Source organism: Urocitellus parryii, unplaced genomic scaffold, assembly GCF_045843805.1.
Source record: "Urocitellus parryii isolate mUroPar1 unplaced genomic scaffold, mUroPar1.hap1 Scaffold_40, whole genome shotgun sequence".
NCBI classification, from domain to species: Eukaryota; Metazoa; Chordata; class Mammalia; order Rodentia; family Sciuridae; genus Urocitellus; species Urocitellus parryii.
Window position 1 is genome coordinate 1565961 of NW_027553586.1, and position 7402 is coordinate 1573362.

The following is a 7402-nucleotide window of genomic DNA, read 5'->3' on the forward strand; positions in this document are numbered from 1 at the left end:
CAGGGAAAAATATCTATACCCAAAAGGAACGCCCCCAATGACCCAACACCTCCAAACACAGCCTACTTGCCTACAGTTACCACCAGTTAATTCCTATGAGAGAATTAATGTACTTATTAGGTTAAGACTCTTATAACCCAGTCATTTGCTTCTAAGCTTTATTGTGTTGTCTCACACATGAGCTTTTGGGGGACACCTTATATCTAAAACATTATACTGTTATACTGTCAATCAGTGTTTAAAAATCAATGTATATGTCAGAAACAGAAAGAAAAGTAATAAATCCTTAGAACAGATTTTTTTTAACATTTCTAAGAGTTTTCTATGGCATTGAAGGTTTATGATATGACATGCTTATAAGAAAAACGTTTCACAGTTCAGAAAAACTCCTACCACTTGCATGCCTTAAAAAAAATCATGTCACACTGCATTGCATAAAACATTTTATATATCCAATTTGTTTTCAAATCTAGTATGTGTTCTTGGCTTTAATGCTGATACCAGCATCTCATCACCAGGTGGTCTCTATTCATGTGATGACTGTAGAAAGCTCCTTAATACTCAGGAAACTGTTATTAAGTCTACCAACATTCCTCCAGAAATGTTGAAGCACTTTTTCTTTAGGCCAGTATTGCCTGTTTATTTTACTTATATTGGATTTACAGGTCCTAGTATAATATTATACTGAAAGAATAATTAGAACATGGGTAAATCAGTAACTAGGTAAAAGAGATTATAACTTCAAAGACACATTTTAGAAAGGGAAAACAAATATTCAATATGCTCATTTGTGTTCTGTGAACTCTATATATATATAAAAAAATTCACTAGGATACATTGTAAAATTTGTGCCAGGTTAAAAAGGGTCAAAAGAAGAGTTGTAGACATGCAGAAATGTTGAGTTAAAACAAGCAAAAGTGTGAGCATATCTCTTCTTATTGTTATCAGAGTATTACACACTGATTTTAGCATTTTACTTTTTTTATTATTTATTTTTTGTAGTTGTAGTTGGACACAATAACTTTTATTTATTTATTTATTTATTTTTACGTGGTGCTGAGGATCGAACCCAGGGCCTTCCATGTGCGAGGCGAGCACTCTTCTGCTGAGCCATAACCCCAGCCCCAGCGTTTTACTTTGGTAGAGAGGTTCATCACAGTGTTTTCTTTTGTAGTGTCCGATCTCATTTTTATGTTTGTAAATCCATTTTGACTTGTTTTTTGTAACTGTTGAGAGACAAGTCTCCAGTTTCATTCTTCTTATAAGGATATCTAATTTTCCCATTATTGAAAAGACTGTTCTTTCTCTGGTACCCATTCTTAGTACCTTTTTTGAAAACTTGTTGGCTGTGGATGTGTGGGTTGTCTTCTAGGCTATCTATTTTATGCCTTTGGTCTACATGTCTGCATATATGACAAGACTTTGTTGTTTTGACTAGTACAGATTTGTAGTGCATATTAAAGTTAATGGCCCCTGTTCTTATCTTTATGCTCAATATTGCTTTGACTGTTTAGGGATTTGTGGTTTCAAATAAATTTTAGTAATTTTTGTTTTTAGTTTTGTGAAGAATATCATTATTATTTTGATAGGGATTGCATTGAAATTCTAGATTACTTTGGGCAGTATGAACATTTTAACAATATTGATTCTTCCAATCCATTTACATGGTATGTCCTGTTTTTTTGTTTTTGTTTTTTTGTTGTCTTCTTTCATTTCTGACATTAATATTTTAGTTTTGTTGTTGAGGTCTTTTACTTATTTGGAGGAGTTTTAGGTTTTACTAAAAAGTTCAGCAAAAGATATAGAGGTTTCTGGAATACCTCCTGCTTCCACTTATGAATAACTTCATTATTGGCATCTCCTTCCAAAGTAGTACATGTGTTAACAATTGATAAGCCTGCAGTTATATATCATTACCATCCAAAGTGTTTAATTTATATTAGGATTCCTAGTTGGTGTTGTACATTATATGGGTTTGGAAATATTCATAATGACATTTATCCATCATTATAATATCATGCAGAAAAATTTCATTGCACTAAAATTCTCTTGCGTTTTACCCATTCATCTCTACCTTCCCCTTAACCCTTGACAATCACAGATACTTTTACTGTTGCAATAGATTTGGTTCTTTCAGAAATAATGTTGTAAATGAAGACTATGTAGGCATTCATGATTAACTTCTTTCATTTAGAAATATGCAGTAAGGTTAAATGCATTTAAGTCTCTTACATATCTTTTCATGGCTTGACAGCTCTTTTCTTTGCAGCCCTGAATTGCCTTCTATTGACTGTATGTTGCCACTATTTATTCACCCATTTAGTTACCTACAGACCTTTGGTTGCTTCCCAGTTGGGGCAATGATGAAAAAGCTGCTATAAACAGCCTGTGTATGTTTTGTGTGGATCTAAGTTTTAAACTTCCTAAAGCAAACACCAAGGAGAATGACTGCTGGTGAGAGCAGGTATGGTTTTGTAAACAGCTGCCAGACTGTCTTCCAAAGTGGAATACCATTTTGCATTCCCAACAGCAGTGAATGAGAGTGGCATCTGCTCCCTATCCTCACTAAGTCATTGTTGGCAGTGCTGTGATCGTGGCCAGTCTCAAAGGTCTGTGGTGACAGTGGTAAATTATTGTTGTTTAGATGTAGTTAATTTTAAGTAAATATTATAGAACTACTTATGAACATTGATACCAAAGAACAATAAAGTTTTTTTTAATGAAAATAAGCTTTATTACATCAAGTAATAAATACATACAAAGATGCAAACAGTTTTAGTCATTTTCTTCCAGATGTTTTGATCAACTTACAGTAAACACAAACTGAAATCTACATACAGTCTTAGCATGAAAATTTTCGGGGTCCTTATTAGATTTGGTAGGTTGCTCTTTCTTCTGTATTTATAACTTGTGCACTCTTAAAATTGACTTCAAAGCACTAATAGTCATGCAAATGCTTAAGCAAAAAAGAAGTGCCAGTAAGCAGAATCTACACTGTATGGCACATGGTACCAGCTAAGTGAAGCAGGTGGTCAGGATGCATTAAAACAAAGTCCTTGGGATAAAATGAGCTTATGAAAAGGTACAAATAACAATTTGGGTGACATAAAGTATTCAAAAGATTAGAGGGAGACACTGGTATCTTGGAGCCAAATAACAGTTTGCTGTAAAATAACTTCACATGCATCTTAAAAAACAAAAACAAAAACAACCTGGGTTGTTCCTAACTACTTAAAATGCAAATCCTAATTAACCTCGAAATCTTTTCCCAATATTTTGAGACTGTGAACCTTGGGAGAAAAAACTAAACTGTTACCATTTTGAAAATGAGTATTTCATCTGAACAGGGGAGATGAGCTGTAGAGAGCCAGGAACTCCCAAGCTGGAGGGGAGGCTAGGACCTGGCATTCCGTTCCGTTTCAGCCAAGCACTCCCGAACCAGTCCTTGTGCGTGAATGATGCCTCCTTTTAGTCTCTCCATGGCACTCTTGCTCCCTGCATAGGTGGGTCTTATCTCCATCCCCAGCTCTTCATGCTGGTGGAAGGCGAGTGGACACTTCCAGCGGCGTTGAGGGCGGCGGCGGGCATGTGCGCGGCCAAGTTCGGCTTGTAGGACATCCCCCCGGGCGGCGGGCGCGCAGGGCGCAGCCGGGCCAGGCCGCGAGGGCGGCGGCGCGGCCGCCCCCGCGTCCCCGCGCCCGTCCGAGCGCCCGCCGAGCGCCCGCGCACTTTTTGTTGTTGACCGCTCGGGCCGCACCGGCAAATATGGCCGTCCCTCACCCTGACACCGCCACAGTATATCACCCATACATCGGGCGCGCGGCGCAGGGGCAGCCGCAAACTTTGAGCCGAGCCAGCGGGGCCCGCCCGGCCGGGAGGGGCGGCGGCGTCCAAAGAAAAATAAAGTTAACAATAATCTCTCTTACTTTTTAAATGTCTCTTTTTGCTTTCTATCATATGTTGTTAAATCTCCAAAACAAAATAAAAATAAATCTCCAAAATAACGATATTTATTTCAAATTAACTAAACTTCCAGCTTACTCTCTAGATATCTGGAGTATAACTGCAACTTAGTGGAATAGTCAATGTGTTAGTAAGCCATAAGCATGGCCAATATTTAGATAATATTTATAAATAAATCTTTATAAAATTATTATCCTATAGTCTGATCACATTCATCATAACAATTTATCTTAAAATTTGAATAAATACATATAATTTTACATTGATATCAAATATTGAAACATTTCTTGTCTTCACATGAGATTATTTAATATAAGCTTTTGAACTGGGCTATAATTGGGTCTTTTAATTTTTGGCAGAAAATGTTCATTTTCAACACTAAAACTTCAATATTCTCTCATTGCTCATATTCTTTATCACTCCCAATCTAACACACACACAAAAATATTAATCAGTGTGCAAAAAGCTTAACTTGTATATTTTTTTCCTTCTTGTTTGTCAAAACTAATATCAGTAAGGGTTAAATCCGTAATAGTAATGTTCTGGTCCTACTTTTAATAAATGTAGTATAATAGCTTCCACTTGTTGCTACTTTCTGTTTTTTTTAATTTTGTTTTGTTTTGTTTTTAAGAAACTCAATATTACGCCACCTTTCAGCTCCACTTTAAATATGAACCTCCTCCCTCCTTAGCTCTTCTCAACTCTCAATACATGCTGCTATTGCCTGGCCGGCTCTTCAGTCTTGACTGTTCCTGTCTTCCATTCTTCATACTCTTTCTCTTAGGAGTAATAGAAATGAAGCCAATACACTTGGTAGGTTTTAATATGAGTCTTCATACTCCTGATCTAAAACAAATTCATGTTATTAAAATTTGTTGAGACCCTCTACGAAGATTTGTTTATTTGTTTCTGTGGCTCTTATCTGGCAGAATCCACAAGATTAGAATTTAAAACTAACATTTTTCAAAAACATTTTTATTGCATTTGAATAAAAATAGTATATTATGAAAAATAATAACTTTTAAAACCAAGTGGTGAGGTGAGTAGCTTTGTTTTACAGCTTGCCAATCTTCAATGTCAGCCTTAATAGAAGACAGATGGCTTTTCATCTTTGCTGCTGTGTTCAGTCTGTTGTGATATTATATATCACATAGCCTTTGGAAATATCCACTGCATTCTTGAGAGAGAACAGGAGTAAAAAGGCAAGTAAAGACTTATTATTATTAGAAAGATCTTTTGACCTTGTGGACCCCTTGAAAAATTATGGAACTCTCTAGAAGTCCTTTGACCACACTTGGAGAACCACTGCTGTTCAATGGTGTTCTCCTGAGCATTCAATATATTTTATGCTTATCTCTCAACTCCACATCTCTTAAAACCAGTTGCTTGTGAATTTTTATATTCAGTACTACCTTAATGGATTGTTGATGCTACCAAGGTCGAAGTGTGGTATTAGAGATAACTCTAACTTTGCAAGTGTTATTCCCACTGCTAAAGAAGTCTTTATTTGCCTTTCAAGCTTTGCTCAAATGTCACCTTCTCTGTGACACATTAATCACTCACTTGTCTTCCTTTTTATGTTCTTCACACATACTTTCATTATTTTTTTACAACCAAGCAGGTATTAATTACAGGCTGCAAACCAAGATGTGTACAAAATACTACTTCATTTTCTTACATCAAACTTATTTTTATTGTCACCCTTAGCTTTTTAAGTTCACAGGAAATTCCATCTCAAGCACATTAGGGTCTCCTTCTTCCACCTAATTTCCCTCCAGAAATCAAAAGGGTTCCTTGGTGCCAGGGAAGGGGACTTGAGTTTCTGATAACAGTTTCCTCTGATGCTTTACCCACGCTTGTTCTCCGTGCCTGATCTCATAAGTGGGCTGGCATTTTCTAGCCACTCCATGGCATGCTTGAGGTATTAGGTATCTGCTGAGGCTGGGGCACACCTGGCCACACAGGCATTCTTCTTAGATGTCTTGGGGACAGGCCCTCTCTTGTTACTGTTTGGGTTCATTATTTAGGGGAATTGCAATGTGTCTCTTGCTTTTTCAAGACCTTCATCATTTTTCAACCAAAAACTATTTTGCTTAGTGGCTCTAGGATCCACAAAAAACTGTATTCAGAATTATAGCAACTTTTTTTTTTCATTTTTTCCTAGCTGTGTAACTATCCTAAATATATGACATATATGACTCACTACTTACTTGAAAGCAGAAAAATGGTAAGAATCTGGCAGAGGGAAAATATAATAATGACTAACATACTAAAACATGTCTGCCCATATATGTACTGAGCATGCCTGTTTTATATATTGGACTGCATCTTTTAACCCCATCCCCTCAATGTGTACACAAACATGGATGCATACTCTGATGCTAGATGTGATGAGAGATTCTGTAATCATGGATTTTACACTCTATTAATTTTGTCAACTGGCTGTTTTCTGACATTCTAAAATAAATGTGAGCTGTATTTACTATTATTCAAAAGACAGATCTCTCAACTACTGCGAAGGAAAAATATTTCACTGGCTAGTGAGGATCTTTAACACAAATATTATATTCAGAAAGTTTAGTGGGATGATCTTTATAATCTCTGCCAATTTTATGTAATTGGAACCTCCTTTGGACATATTAAACATGATTGCTGTGTTGCTTCTTGGCTGAAAACAGTAAGAACAAAAAAATTAAAACTTCAAATCTAGTGATTTTAGTCTGCCTTTATTTCCAGAGGTTGCAAAGTCAGAGCAGTTTAGGAGACAAGCCTCCTCCATCCTGCCTCCTAGATTAGAGAGCCTCTTCAATGAGTCTTTAAAAAGAAGCCCTCTTCCAAAATAAAACTTCTCTACCAAAGCTGTTCAAGGAAGTTAAACTAGTTTGCAAGAAAGTGAGAGCAGCAGTTCATTAATTAAATCAGCATCTAACAGGAGTTAAGAATGAGTTCTTGGTAACCAGATGGCTTGGGTTTATCATCTTGTCTTTACAGCAGGACCTTGTTCAAATTGCTTTACTTCCATATGCTTCCTCAAGTGTAAAGTGGGGATAAAATGATACTCCCTCACCAGGCTGTTCTCAGTGAATGTGGTTTTATTTATTATTTATAAAACATTAGGAATTACTGTGTTGGCATGCATGATACACACTCTACGAGAGATAATTACATATAAATAAAGTCATTCATTGCTAAGATGTGCCAAGTATGGAGTTTCCAGTAACAAGAATGACAGGCGTGGAGTTTGTTCTTGTGGCCATTAGAGCATGTGGCAGCAGGGGATTAGTGCATGTGAGTAAGTCAGAAAGGGGGTGTCACTGGCCCCTGCAAGTGGGTCAGCTTTAATGGCTTCTTGTTCCCTGGAGTCTCCTTGTTTCCTCCACAGGCCTTGTTGATCTGGCCTCTGACGTTAGCAGCATTTCATTTTTCCTGCTATAAACAG

At 36.8% G+C, this 7402-nt stretch overlaps 1 pseudogene; it reads right to left on the minus strand.

Moving 5' to 3' along the window:
• Window positions 1-3020: 3020 nt before the first annotated feature.
• On the minus strand, window positions 3021-3618 carry LOC144252292 (cyclin-dependent kinase 2-associated protein 1 pseudogene; annotated as a pseudogene).
• Window positions 3619-7402: the final 3784 nt, after the last annotated feature.